Raw genomic sequence first — 15744 nt, 5'->3', positions numbered from 1 at the left:
TTCTCATTGGGTTTCTTGGGCATACCTCACGGGGATTAGAAATGTACTTTCCCAAAACCAACAGTCACCCGGGTAAAATCCGTCATATTTGCTTGGTAAACTAGGGTCTCTGCACTATTGTTTGTGCAGTATTATTCCATCTCGATGCGCAGCAGTTGTATTGCTTACCGAGTTGCAAGATCATCTGCCACGTCGTACAGCCCGCGGTTGAATTCGTACACTGTCTTTCGCCTGTGTTACAATTTTGAAACCTTGTATTACAAGGTACTCATCAGGAATAGCTTTTTACAGCATTTGGGTGGATGTTTATATATATTAATTGTAATCCTATGTTCGGTAGGTAGCGGTAAGTTCAGTGCATAATTACTCCTTCCTTCACTACGAGCACGCTACAAGCACCCAACACCGCGGCCAGCTGACTTAAAGCGAAGGTCTCTTCCAGAAGGTTAGATCGCCAGGGTAGCGCGCGTTTTATTATGATAGCAATTATGTGGACAGCCCAGGCTCATTTCTGCAGTCGGCGTCGCTGTCGCCGTGAGGTTCCGTAAAAGTGCAAGTGCGATAAAAGCATTGCCGAGCACGCGTTTGTGTATATGTGGTTGAAAGCGTGCGATGGTGCGCCGGCGATTGCAGCTCAATCTCGTGCACTCAACCGCGGAAAGCAGGAAGGCAGCGTGCGAACTTTTATCGCGCCCAAAGCTTCAGGGGAGGGTGGAGAAAAGGGAAGGCGTGTTCTACTCCGGGCAGCGCGGGTGGCCGAGCGCGCCCGGCCGCGTATACTGAAAATACATTCCGTAGGCGCCGGTGGGATGAGGGGGAGGGGGGGGGGCAGTCAGAGCTGGGTGCCTGTTGGCTCTCGCCTCAGGCCACTTCCGCTAGCATGGCGGCCTCAGGGGACGCGGTTTCCACCGTTGCCGGCAAAATTTAGGTTTGCTTACGCTCCTCCGTTGGGCTCCCGCCACGGTGAACGCGATACAGTTATCTGATGCAGCAGTCGGCACTTAAACCGGTTTGGCGATAGGAGCGCGCATCACTTGCATCGTGCTGTATGCAAGGCACGTGAAGCAACTTGAAATGCTTCATGAAGCGTCTGGGCAACGTTGCGCTAAGGCTGTGTGCAGGCATTTGACAACACTACACCTCGATGCCAAAAGCCGCGTCACTCCGTTTTCAACGACGCTGAAAAAGCATTCATGCGTAATGCAGACACGCGCCAGCGAAGTGGAAGAAGACGGCCCCGTGATCAAGAGGCCATGTGTTGATGAGAGAAAAATAACGACAACACGGTAAGGTTGTGTTGCAGTTCAAAATGCATATTTCCGAGAACACTAGCACGATCGGGTAAGACTTAACGCTGTATACGTTACGCGCACTTGTCCAAAACAATTCCGCGCCGCACAGACTTACTGAGTTCATACCACACCGAATGAGAATTGTGCATATATTTTCAGGTGTGCGTCCATAAGCCTTCAAAGCGCGCTTCAAACCATAAGCACTTTCTTGCTGCCTGACCATACCTCTTACCTGACTTACCTGACCATACTAGCGTTCTGGAACATATGCACTTTAAATTGCAACAGAGGCTTGCTGTGTCATCGTTATTGTGGTGGCCTCAACACATAGCTCCATAATCCAGCCGCCGTCTTCTTCCTTCTCGCTGGGGCGCATGTCCACTTTCCACACGAGTGCTTTTTTACCGTCATTGAAACTGGATCGCCAGGCTTTCGAAAGGCTGGCGTAGCGTTGTCAAAGGCCTGCACACAACCCTCCCGCAGTGTTGGACAGCCGTTTCTTGAAGCATTTCAAGTTGCTTCACGTTCCTCGGATACACCACAAAGGAAATGTCTGGCGCTCCACTAATCAAATGAGTGTCAGTGCCCTCTGCTGCATCGCATTAAGCGTGGTGCCAGGCCATCGTTGGAGCGTAAACAAAACCTAAATCTCAGAGGCAAAGTCGGAGGCCGTGGCCCTGGTTGCCGCCATCATAGCGGAAGTGGCCTGTGGCGAGAGCCAATAGGCGCGCAGCTCTGACCCCCCTGCGCCAAGAGGATACGTTCTCCATACACGCGGCCGGGTCGGTTTATCATTGAACCTATGTGCGACGAGTACAGAATCCGTGCCGCACTGTCCTTTCGCGGCGTACTTCGCGTTAATAAGGGCAGCTGCGCGAAGGTCTATTCGCTCGCTGCTGCGGCCGCATTCCCGCGCTTAACAGCGTTTTGACAGTGAGTTTCGGCGGTCATCGAGTGAGATATCTTCACGTTGGCTTCTGCAAACGTGACAGCATGCTTCGAAATGTGTAAGTATGCCTATGTTCTCGAGCTTATATGGCCGGTAACATGTTATACGGCCGGTAACAAGTTCACATTGCTGTGGACTAATTTGCTGTCGCAACTGATCCTTCACATTTCGGGCGAAACTGCGACTTTTTTTACAAAGTAACGATTATTTACTTGTTTATTTAGTTACAGTCTCAATATTTCCACGATATTTCCACTCTCACTTCTTAGACATAGTAGACAGACATATGATTAATGAAGTTGTGTTTATACAATGAACCATGAATTATGTACATATGTGCAACTATTTTAATACAAACTAATTTCGCATGAACGTTAAATGTATATCTCTATAACGATATTTGTTTCCACATAGTAGACATCGAAAATGCAAAGTATCTTCAGTACACTGGCTACATATTCGTAGTGAAATGAACAATGGTAAAAAACGATAAACGTGCAGAATAACAGCACCAATTTTCGATATAATATATTTAGGTGAACATGTGGATGATTGTGAAGGAAAATAAATATTTTAGTCAACATATCATATCTATAAGGTGAAGAAATCAGCTTCTGATAGCGGGCTAGTTACTGATATAGCTAGTTAAACTGGCGCAGAACACAGGGAAACAACGCAAAATATAAAAGTGTTGTTAGAGCAAAAGTAGTGCATTATATGCATGATCATAGGGAGTTTTGTGGGATGTAGAAAAGGAAACCTATGCTCGGGCGCCTAGATTTAGTTTTTTGTGTTGGTGTAGGAATTTTCCGCAAGCTCATTTTGCTCGAAGCGTCGATGTTGCGTGTTACGATTAGGAATGCGCTTAGTCGAGCACGCTCATTAAGACTAGCAGTGTCCTAAAGCACCCGAGGTGTAAGTTGATCATTTGAAACTGTCGGCACCTACATTTCACCCAGGCGATGAGCTGACGTGCTGAAAATTGGAGAGGTTTGGGGAGATCTTTGTGTTTCTAGGTTGACCGAAGATTGCGTGGTTTAGAGTTATGTCTTTATGGATAACAGTAAGTTTTCTTGTGAAGGTTTCTCAAAATTCGAAAGAATTGGAAATGTTCTCACATACAAAAAAGTTCGATGCATGAAGTCTTCTAGGGTTCGATGAAAAGGACATTTATCTAGCGTAATAAATTAGGAGGGCTGCCCAGTTAAAAGCAGTCTGCTAAGAGTTGCTGAAGAAGCGCGTTATGAAGTTGCGTACCGTACCACAGCGGCTGTGTCATGTTCACCGCATTGGTACAAGGACCGCTAGGTGGTGGTGCATTGCTGGTGCGAGAGGACGGCTAGAGACCGATTAAAGGAACCAACAAGGGACCTCGGAACGCTATAAGGCCTGGCTTGATAGATCGTAGATTTTCATTTAGGTGGATCAGTTGTCTCCAGGCGTTTTTCTGCCGAACACCAGCCGCTTATTTCACGTCACCGACCTTCAATAAGTTGAGTTATCTCATGGACACTGGGGCAGAGGGGTGCGCAATCCCTCCTACGCTGGGGGACCTCCACTGACGCCTCACAACCTCACCTGTTACCGCCGTGAACAGTACGAACATATGGGCCTACGGATAAAAGCCTGTCACCCTTGACATTGGCTTGCGAAGAACACCCAGATGGATCGTTTTGATAGCGTGAAGCGTATAGCAATTATTCTTTTGGATTTACTCAGGCATTTAAGGCTTGTGGTCGATTTCCACCGTAGCCGTCTCCTGGATTCCGAGACTAACCTATCGGTTGAAGGCGTCACATCCCGTTCGCCACTCTTGCGGCGCGTACAAGCACATGCCAAAGCCTCACCATCATGTTCTTCATTTCTCGAAGAGTTTACAGATCTCTTCCGTGTGCCTTGTATTGAAGAAGTGGTGCGACATGACGTAACCCATCACATTGGGGTTTAGGTTGTACCAGTTCTTGCAAGTCCTCATCGTCTGGCTCCGTACCGTTACTAGATGGCTCGGCAGCAAGAATTCGAACATGCGCTCGAGCTCGGATACGTGCGCCCATCAACTGGCTCATGACCATCACCGCTACACATGGTCCCCAAGCCCACCGTTGACTGCAGACCGTGCGGTGACTACTGCACCCTCAACAAATTGACAGCACCGGATCGATACCCCATCCCACGCATTATGGGCTTCCCACGTTGCTGCATGGATGCACAATATTCAGCAAGATAGACATAGGCAAGGCATACCACCATATACCTCTTGAATCTTGCAACGTAGCTACGATAGCTATAAGAAGACCTTTGGCGTGCTAGAGTACTTTGTGTTGCCATTCTGTCGGTGCAACACCGCACAGATGTTTCAACGATTTCGTGATCAGGATCGCCGTGGTTGCGCTGCTGTTTCGCATACATCGACGACATCCTCGTCTTCCGCACTTTAGCAGACGATCATGCACTTCACTTGCGCCAAGTGTTTGACCAAATATGGAAGTACGGGCTAGTCGTGAACGGTGCGAAGAGCGAGTTTGTTGTCAGTGCACTCAACTTTCTTGGCCATCGCGTCGATGCCCGCGTGATATCTCCTCCTGCCGTTCGTGTAGAAGCTATAATGCAGTTTCCACTACCTGCGACCGCAAAGTAACTAAGACAATTCCTTGGGCTTACCTATTATGATTGGCGGTTCATTCCTCGCTGCGCTATCACCTTGCGACCACTTAACGCACTCCTGTCCGGTCACATAAAAGCAAAGGGTCCCATCTCCTGGACAGATGACGCCGAGACGCCTTCGAGTTCCATCAAGGAAGCTTTCGCCAATGCGACTCTGTTTGTACATCGCTTACAGGTGTTTGTACAACACCTCAGACGTCGCCGTTGGTAAAATGCTGCAGCAATCGGTCCATAGAGTGTGGCAGCTGGTGTCATGCTTCTTGCGAAAGTTCTGTCAAAGCGAGCGCAGATACAGCACTTTCTCTCGTGAACTGCTGATGGCCAACTGGGCCATGAGGCATTGCCAGCGCCTCCTCGAAGGTCGGCAAATTTACATCCTCACTGACCACAACCAACTCTGCCCACACTGCCCGTGAGATTTGCTAACTTGCCTACATATTTGAATTCACGAACGACATTCGTCATGTCAGCGGCACAGACAACCCAGTCGATATTGTAGCTATGGCTAAAGCACAGCGAGAGGACAGCGAACTTCAGGCTTTACGACTGAAGGATAGTTGGCTCTAACTTCAAGACGTCCAGTTTCCAGACTCTGATATTGCCTTGGTTTGCGATGTCTCTGCAGGTTGTCCTCGCCCCTACGTTCTGTCACAATTTCGCCGCACTGTTTTCGATGCCACACATTCCTTGTCACATCTCGGTGATCGTATAACTAAACACCTTGTTGCACGATACCTGTGGCCACGCATGATTGTCGACGTCCGACGCTGGACATGGGCTTGTGTCCAGTACCAGCAAACGAAAGTTTTGCGCCACACCGCCAGTCCGCTGGGAACATTCTGGCCTTCTGACGTGCGTTTTAGCCGCGTGCACATTGACCTGGTGAGTCCTTAACAAGGCTCCCAGAACAGAGCCCTGTGGAACACCTCATGTTACATTCACCGTTGAGGACAAAGTGGAATTAAATTAAACGAATTGCGAGCGAGAGTTAAAAAAGCTAGATATCCAGTCGATTAGTAGAAGATTACTTAAAATTGCGTTTAGTTGACTCAGCAGCTTGTGTATAACCGTGTCGAAATCTTTGGAAAAGTATAGAAACAGCGCATCAGTTCGATTGCCAATATGAAGATTTATAGCAATGTCATCTGAAACTTATACCGGTTGTGTTGCTGTGCTGAAACAACGACGAAATCCGTGTTGTATGTTCAAGATAATTTTATTCGATTTGAGGTATTCTATTATGTGCTTCTGTATGATATGTTCTAGTAGTTTTCCGGAATTGGAGGTAAGCGATGTAGGTTTATATTTAGAAAAAATTGCTTATCACCAGTCTTATACAGAGGCAGGACCTTCGCTAGCTTCCAAGAATGGAGGACGATGCCTGAAGTCAACGATTTGGGAAATATGGCCGCCAAATGACGTGAAGATAAGAGAGAGTATGTTACTAGAAAACTGTTTGGAGTATTGTCAGGACCAGTGCAATAATTTATGTCTAAATTGAGAATCAAGTTTAGGATGCCGTTTTCACTGATACCACATCGCCGGTAGAAATGTTAGTATTAGTATTTGAACTAGTATTGATTAGTATTTGAAATTAGGACGGCCCACTAAGCTTCAACAAGGACACTCCCTCACCAGAACAGGAATTGGCCTCCCTGGTGCAGTATTCGGCACAACATCCCTAATTAAATGATCTCCTCAATGAAATGGCCCTCAGTCCCCAGTGGCTGCGGAGCACCTGACCAAGGCGGTGGTCAGACTTGCAACGCAGCAGGTGGTGCTCAGAATATATTGGTCAGGACAGGCCGCCAATAGAAAGTGACCCTTGCAACGTTTAATACCGGCACCCTCTCGAGCGAGGCAAGCTTAGCAGGTATTCTCGTAGAACTATCGGACATTTTTTGGGATATTATCGGCCTTAGTGAGATTAAAAGACCAAATGAAGCTTACACATTGCTGAATAATGGCCAGGTGCTCTGCTGTAGAGGTCTCCCTGATAACAAGCAATACGGGGTAGGATTCCTAACCAATAAAGACATAGCGGGCGACATTGCTGAATTCCACAGCATCAACAAGAGATTAGCAGTAGTCGTAAACTCAATAAAAGGTATAAATAAAGATAGTACAAACCTACGCTCCAACGTACAGTGACGACGGTGAGGGAGAAGATGTTGAATTAGCGACGAGAAAAATGCAAACGCGGTATACACTAGTAATGCGGTACTTCAATGCAAAAGTGGGGGAAAAGCAGGCGGGTGAACAGGCAATTGGCAACTACGGTGTAGATTCTAGAAACGCTAGAGGTGACATGCTGGTAGAATTCGCAGAAAGCAATGAGCTAAGAATAATGACCATTTTTTTCAGGAAACGTAGCAACAGAAAATGGACCTGGAAAAGCCGTACTGGTGAAACAAGAAACGAAATTGATTTCATACCTTCTGTGGGTCCCAGCATAGCGCAGGATGTTCAAGCAACAAGTAGGGTAAACTGTAGTGATTATAGGTTAGTGAGGGCCAGGGTACACCTCAATTTAAACAGAGAAAGAGTAAAATTTGTCCAGAAAGAACAGGTCAATTTAGTGGCAGTAAGGCCAAAAGCAGACATATTTTGGCTGGTACTTGCAAACAAATATGCAGTCTTAGAACAGAGAGATGTTGATGATGATGATGACATAGAGGTAATGAATGAAACCGTAATGAGGTTGGCTTCATAGGCAGCAATTGAAGTGGGAGGCAAGGCACCAAGGCAACCAGTAGGCAAGCTCTCCCAAGTATGAAAGTGTCCAGCTTAACTGAGAAGATAGAATTCACGGAACTGTCAAAACTAATGAACAAGGCAAAAATAAATGATATTCGAAACTATAACGTGAGAAAGACTGAAGAAGCCGTAAAAAATGGACGCAGCCTGAAATCAGTGAGAAGGAAACTTGGCATAGGGCAAAGCAAGATGTATGCACTGAAAGATTAGCAGGGTAATATTATCAGCAATCTCGAAGATATAGTAAATGCAGCGGAAGAATTCGACACTGAGCGTTACAGTACCCAGACGACTCAGTAGCGCTCCATTCAAAACAATAATGAACAGTTTACAGAAACTCCTCCTACAACTAGAGGTGAGGTCAGTAAGGCCTTGCAAGGCATGAAACGGGGAAAAGCGGCAGGAGAGGATGGAATAACAGTCGATTTATTCAAAGATTGAGGAGACATAATGCTAGGAAAACTGGTGGCTCTCTATACGAACTGTATATCGACTGCAAGGGTCCCAGAAAACTGGAAAAATGCAAACATTATACTAATCCACAAAAAGGGCGACGATAAAGAACTAAAAAATTATGGGCCCATTGGCTTACTTCCAGTATTATATAAGATATGTAATAAAATATTCTGCAATAGAATAAGGACAACACTGGAATTTAGTCAACCAAGGGAGCAGGCTGGCTTAAGGAAAGGTTACTCTACAATGGATCAGATCCATACCATTAACCAAGTTATCGAGAAATCCTCAGAGTACAATAGACCTCTCTTAATGGCTCTCATAGAGAACTAAAAATCATTTGATTCAGTAGACATACCAGCAGTCATAGAGGCATTGCGTAATCAAAGAGTAAAAACCGCTTACGTAACTACCCTAGAAAGCATCTGCAGAGATTTCGCAGCCACCTTAATTCTACGCAGGAACAGTAGAAACATAGCTATAAAGAAAGGGGTCGGACAAGGAGACACAATCTCTCCGATGCTATTCACTGCATGCTTAGAAGAAGTATTCAAGCTATTAAACTGGGAAGGCTTAGGAGTAAAGTTCGACGGCGAATACCTCAACAACCTTTGGTTTGCCGATGACAATGTTCTAATCAGCAACAATGCCGACGAGGTACAACAAATGACTCAGGACCTTAACATGGAGAGTGTAAGAGTGGGACTGACGAATAATATGCAGAAGACAAAGATAATGATAAATAACCTGGCAAGGAAGCAAGAGCTCAGCATCGTAAGTCAGCCTCTAGAGTCTGTGGAGGAGTACGTTTACCTAGGTCAGCTAATCACAGGGAACACAGACCATGAGAAGGAAATTCAAGGAAGAATAAAAATGGGTTGGATCGCGTACGGCAGACATCGTGAGCTCCTGAATGGAAGCTTACCGTTATCATTGAAAAGGAAAGTATACAATCAGTGCATTTCACCGGTGAAGACGTACGGTGCAGAGACTTGGCGGCTGACAAAGAAGCTTGGGAACAAATTAAGGACCTCGCAAAGAGCGATGGAACGGAGAATGCTAGGCATAACTTTAAGAGACAGAAAGAGAGCAGTTTGGATCAGAGAGCAAACGGGCCTAGACGATGTTCTAATACACGTTAAGAGGAAAAAATGGCGCTGGGCAGGTCATGTAATGGGCAGACTAGATAACCGTTGTACCATTAGGGTAAGCGAATGGGTACCAAAAGAACGGCAGCACAGTAGAGGACGGCAGAAGACTAGATGAATTGACGAAATTAGGAAATTTGCGGGTGCTATTTAGTCGGTTGGCGCAGGACAGGGGTAATTGGAGATCGCAGGGAGAGGCCTTCGTTCTGCAGTGGACATGATTAGGCTGATGATGATGGTGGTGATGATGATGATAGTATTAGCGAGAACCGGGAGAGAATTGTTGTCATGCGTGAACACTGATTGGAAGTAGACATCAAAAGCGTTGGCTATATCGGAGGGATCAGAAATATAGCTATGTCATCTAGAAAATTGCAGCAGTTTTAGTTGGCGTGATAGAAGTCCAGAATTTGCGCGGCTTTGAGCGTAATAATTGTACTAGTTCAACTTGAAAATAAATGTTTTTAGCTGTTTTCATTTTGATACGTAGTTCTTTCTTAGCAGTGTTAAAAGGAATGATAATGTCTGGATTACATGACTTTTTCAATGGGCGAAGATGACGAACACAATGTCTTATTTGCGGTATGCTGCGATTCATCCATGGAATCCTTGGATTGCTTTTTTTAGTCTTGAGGGGAAGAAAATTACCAATGTGTAGTTTTACGATGCGCTCAAATGCATAGATTGATGTGCCAATGTTATCATGTAGATCAAATGCTTGGAAAGAATCAAAGTTAGAAGCTAAAATGTCTGGTAGCGTATCCGTCCTCATTAACCTCTGCCAGAGCTTTGACGAGCTGCGCTGCCAACACCTATCGCCCGCCAGAACATTCAGAACTCCGATTCCGTCTCGAGCATCGTGCTTTCTGCCGACAGGACCAACTCGACCCTCTCACAGCATATCAAAGATTTTATTCCTGAAGAGGTGGCAGCTCTCGCTGCTGCCTCACAGTGACGCACCTACGGCAGCTTTGCCTCCAATGCTGCAGCACACATCCGGACTCAGATATCGGAAGCGCTTCCTGCAGCTCTTACGACCCCACCACCCGATCCTATGAGTGTGCCACTGTCCCATACCGAATTTGCCACTCATTCTACGTTGCTCCCGCTCAGTTATGCAGCCGTGGTTCCATGGCCACCTGCGCCGACAGCTTCCTTTTCATCGTCCGTGCATGCGACTTCATTTCCAGTTGCCAGAGAGGCACCATAGTTTTTTCGTCCTACCGAGACGTGGTGCACTATAGAAAACCGCCTATCTGCTTCGCCTGCGGCATTGCTGGCCATGTGGCGCGCTTTTGTCCCCGACGCGCCTCAACTACGCGTACCACCATTGACACGACCAGCTACGCGTCACGATACGCCGCCACGGCTCCATTTCACCGCGATGTCTTGATACTGATCGCCGATCAGAAACTGGGCGTTCCCCTTTTCGCCGTCGCCGTTCGATTTCACCCCTGCGTCGTCGAGCTCCCACTGAAGAGGGAAAATGACTGGTACAGTTCCCGAGGCAAGAACTGCAATACATCAACGTTTTCAAGACCTCATTCTTCGCTGCAAAATGTTATTACCGTTTTTGTAGAGGGAGTACCGGCGCTGGCACTAGTCGATACCAGAGCTGCCGTTTCCCTCATTCACGAGAACCTTTGTTGCAAATTACGAAAAGTGACTACAGCTCCCTCTGGCCTGGCGCTCGCCACTGCCAGCGCACAGGCGAATTCACCCTTCAGCTGTATCCACGGCACGTGTCGTCATCAACGATGTTCTCTACATAACCGAGTGTTTCGTGCTACCATCGTGCTCTCACGACATCATCCTTGGCTGGGATTTCCTGTCACGTCATCAAGCTGTCATTGAGTGTTCGCGTGCAAAAGTGTCGCTTTTACCACTATGTGAATCACTGCTGACGAGCTCTCATCACTTTGCCGACAAACTCATGGTTGTTAACGACACAACCATACCCCGTGAGTCGTCGACGCCTGTTGTCCTGTCGTCTGATGCCGCGTCTGACGCCACTGTAGTGTTCACGCCGTCCGATTTGTTTGCTCAGCCCAAAGGCATTGCTATTCCATTTGCCGTGCTAACTATAACATCTGGGTCAACTGTGATTCTGGTCACCAACTACTAGCAGTACCCGATCAGCCTACTGCGTGGAGAGACCATAGGATACTTCCAGGCTGTCGACTACGTTGACGATCTCGATGTTCCTACCGACTCCCTCCATCACACTGACGCCATCGCTTTGGTCTCAGACTTATCACCTTCAGTGGGTTTTGACAACGCCATCGACCCTGCTCTTTCCCCATCTCATCGCCGCCAACTTCTCACTCTCCTTCACAAGTTTCTCTCTTCTTTCGACCATCATCAGACATCATTGGGCCGAGCCACTGGTGTTTCTCACATCATCGACACCGGTTTCCACTCCCCCTTGCGGCAGCGCCCGCATCATGTCTCTGCTGAAGAGCGCTGAATCATCACAGAGCAAGTGGACGATATGCTTAAACAGAGTAATTCGTCCCTCTCAAAGTCCCTGTCTTCACCTGTTGTATTGGTAACAAAAAAAGATGGCTCCATTCGCTTTTGTCTCGACTACAGACGCCTAAAGAAGGCAACGAGAAAAGACATTTATCCACTGCCTCGGATCGATGACGCTCTCAACTATTTACAGGGCGCAGAATATTTCAGTTCCTTAGATCTGCGCTCTGGGTACTGGCAAGTTCCTGTGGCCGAACCTGACCGTCCGAAAACAGCATTCGTTACACCCGACGGCCTCTACGAGTTTAACGTCATGCCCTTCGGGCTGTGTAATACGCCTGCTACTTTTGAGCGTATGATCGACACCATCCTTCGCGGCCACAAATGGAAGACCTGTTTATGTTACCTCGACGTCATCGTCGTCTTCTCAACCGATTTTCCGCCACACCTCGCTCACCTGCATGAGATTCTGAGCTGTTTCGCATCTGCTGGCCTACAGCTTAACCTCAAAAAGTGCCTTTTTGCTGCGAGCAAGCTAACCATCTTGGGTCAATTTATCTCAAAAGACGGCGTCCTCCCGGACCGAGACAAGCTCCGCGCAGTTGCAGGCTTCCCAAAGCCCACGTCTATCAAAACCCTCAAAAGTTTTATTGGTTAATGTTCCTGTTTTCGTCGCTTCGTACGCAATTTCGCATCCATCATGGCACCCTTGACAAGTTTACTTTCCGCCAGTAACGGCATAGCAGCGTGGTCACCTGAATGCGATCCAGCATTTCCGCAGTTGCGCCACTTGTTGACCTCGCAGCCGTTTCTTCGCCACTGCGATCCTGATGCTTTCACGGAAGTTCATACTAACGCCAGCGGAGTTGGCCTTGGCGCGGTCTTAGCGCAACGGAAAGCTGGCTATGATGAACACCTCGCCGCCTATGCGTGCTGTACTCTAAAGAAAGCAGAATTAAATTACTCCGTCACAGAAAAGGAGTACCTAGAGATCATGTGGGCACTAAGCAAGTTTCTCCCATACCTTTACGCTCGTTCTTTCGCCCGTCGGACGCTTGGGACGTTGGGCGCTTCCCTTGCAAGAGAACGACATGCGCGTCATGTACTGCTCCGGTCGCAAGCACTCCGACGCTGATGCGCTCTCTCGCTCGCCACTGACGCCTGATATAGCGTTTTTGTCACCTTCCTCGTTTCCACTGTCACCGTTGGCCATCACTGACATGCTCACAGATCAGCGCAAGGACTCAACACTTCTAATACTACTTGACTACCTTGGCGCTCTGTCTGCCGTCCCTTCGACACGAGCACTGCGTCGCCAAGCAACCCACTTTTCCGTGTGGGACAACATTCTATGTCGCGGCAAGTATATGCCCGACGGTCGCAAATGGCTCCTTGTTATACCTCGTCATATGCGCTCTGACATCTGCGCGCAATTTCACGCTGATCCCCTCAGCGCTCATGCCGGCGTCCTGAAAACTTACACACGGTTGCGCCAACGCTATTATTGAGGAGGCGTGTACAACTTCGTGCAAAAGTACATTCAGTCTTGTACTACATGCCAACAAGGCAAGATACCTACCCAGCGTTTAACAGGACCGTTGCAGTCGCTACCGTGCCCATCTCGTCCATTCGACCGCGTCGGCATCGACCTCTACGGCCCGCTTTTATGTAGCGGGTGTGGAAATCGGTGGATTATTGTCGGCGTAGACCACCTTCTCGCTACGCTGAGACTGCAGCTCTGCCAGCAGCGACCGCCCGTGACGTTGGTTTCTTCATTTTTCGCAGTTTCAGTCTTCGCCATGGTGCTCCCCGAGAACAAATGAGTGATAGAGGCCGTGTCTTTCTGTCGGAGGGCGTCCAAGCCCTCCTCGTTGAGTGCAGGATAATTCACCGCAAATTGATCGCGTACCATCCTCAAACCAACGGTTTGACCAACCGGTTCGATCGCACTCTTGGCGACATGTTGCGGATGTACATCTAATCCGATCACTCCAACTGCGGCACCGTACTCCCTTTTGTTACGTTCGCATACAACACCGCAACGCAAGCGACCACCATCTTCTCCCCCTTTTTCCTTATGTATGGCCGTGAGCCTTCATGCCCATTAGACACCATACTGCCGTACCAACCTGACGCTACAGAGTATACTCCACTTTCCGAAGTCGCCAAATGTGCTGAAGATTGCCGTCAGCTGGCACGCGCCCTGACTAGTGAGACACAAGCACGTCAAAAGACAAGGCATGACCATGCTCATCAACCACCGCACAACTTTGCTCCTGGTTCTCTTGTGTGGCTTTGGATACCAGCCCACGTTCTTGGACTTTCTTCTAAACTCCTGGCGCGTTATCAAGGGCCGTACCGTATCATCAAGGCCACTTCACCGGTCAGCTACATTGTCGAGCCGCTCACGGTGTCACCAGACCTGCGTCGTCGTTGCCGAGAGAAAGTACACGTCTACCATCTGAAACACTATTACGACCCACTCATCTTCGCACCCCGAGTCACCAGGATGGCTACGCTTGAATCCCGGGGCATTGTAATGAAGCAGACGCACCCGTGTGTACGTGCCGACAGACGAAGAAGAGGAAGGACTGTGCCTTGATCGCGAGTGAGCCCCGTGCTACGGACATCCCTTGCAGTGTCTACACCTAGCGTTCCACAACGTTGTGAACGACAATACACATCGCCGCAATATATATATATATATATATATATATATATATATATATATATATATATATATATATATATATATATATATATTTATATATATATATATATATATATATATATATAAATAAATATATAGTCACGTGGTGGTAACGTTGAAGAACACCGTAGCAATACTGTGTAAGACAAAACTAACCTTTATTGGGCGAACCTGTGCCCACAAAAAGAGGCTACACTTACGGCACAACGATAGCAGCTAACACGGTTGGCGATCGTCCAAATCTGATCAGCGGGTCAAGCGCGTCGGCTTTTATACAGCAGTCGTCGAACGTTCCAGACTAATCGTTGGGACCCGCGTGCCTTCCACAAATTTCTACACCATTCGCGTCAGGCGATGAAATCAGATAACATAACGTTAAGCAAATAGAAGCATCGATAACTTTCCAGAAACTTCGGATACATGCAGGCGCGTCCTGCGCTGTGCGATAACACTTCTTAGGTGGCGAAACGTGGTGGCCCGACAAAGATAAGTATACGTGTCATTACCCCCCTTTTAAATAGCATCGACCCGATGCTGCAAACAAATGAAAGTAATAAAGAAAAGCACTCGTAGCAAAGAAAACAACAAAATAAGGAAGTTCGTCAGCATCCGTAAAAGGGTCCAAGGCGCACCACGTGGACCACTTCAGATCGTGCGCCTAGCAGCGCTAGTTCTAGGTTGCAGCAGTAGGCTTAAACAGGTCGGCGCTATATTGAAACGGGGAAGCAAGCACCGCTCGTCGTGTTCTTCTCATTCATTACCACCATGCCCATTGCCAAGTGCCTTCAGTACAATCACTTCCCACCGAAAGAGTAGCCATCTTGGCGACCTAAAGACAGGAAAGCACAGGGGGGTCATGGCACTGCTTGAGCCGGGAGACGTAGACAATTTCCTGGCCGCGACGACGCTGGTCGGAAGGCGCTTCCGTTGGGTCGATGAGGTAGTTGAAGGCGGATGTTTGTTTCAATACCCGATAAGGACCGTGGTGCTTGGAGAGCAGCTTAGAGCAAAGGCCTGGAGGAGTAGAGGGCACCCACAACCAGACCAGCGAGCCATGGGTGAACCACGTAGCCGCAGTAGATCAATAGTGGCGATGTTTTTGGCGCCACTCGTCCTGGGATGTGAACGAATGAGCGAGCTGGCGACATTCTTCGGCGTAAGCAGCCGCTCTAGAAACAGTCGTGCACTCCTAAGCATCTGGTCGCTAAGGCAGAATCGTGTCCAAAGTGCATAAAGGTTCGTGTCCATAAAAGAGAAAGAAAGGGGAGAACCCCGTGGTACTTTGCGTCGCGGTAT

At 47.9% G+C, this 15744-nt stretch overlaps 1 protein-coding gene across 3 annotated transcripts in view; it reads left to right on the top strand.

The window, feature by feature from the left end:
- LOC139061293 (calcium-activated chloride channel regulator 1-like) overlaps positions 1 to 15744 on the top strand; it is a 209387-nt gene that overhangs the window by 89860 nt on the left and 103783 nt on the right. The window lies entirely within an intron of this gene.

Source organism: Dermacentor albipictus, chromosome 6 (genome assembly GCF_038994185.2).
Source record: "Dermacentor albipictus isolate Rhodes 1998 colony chromosome 6, USDA_Dalb.pri_finalv2, whole genome shotgun sequence".
Taxonomy (NCBI): domain Eukaryota; kingdom Metazoa; phylum Arthropoda; class Arachnida; order Ixodida; family Ixodidae; genus Dermacentor; species Dermacentor albipictus.
The sequence above is the reverse complement of the archived record's forward strand: the minus strand, read 5'-3'. Positions and strand labels throughout refer to the sequence as shown.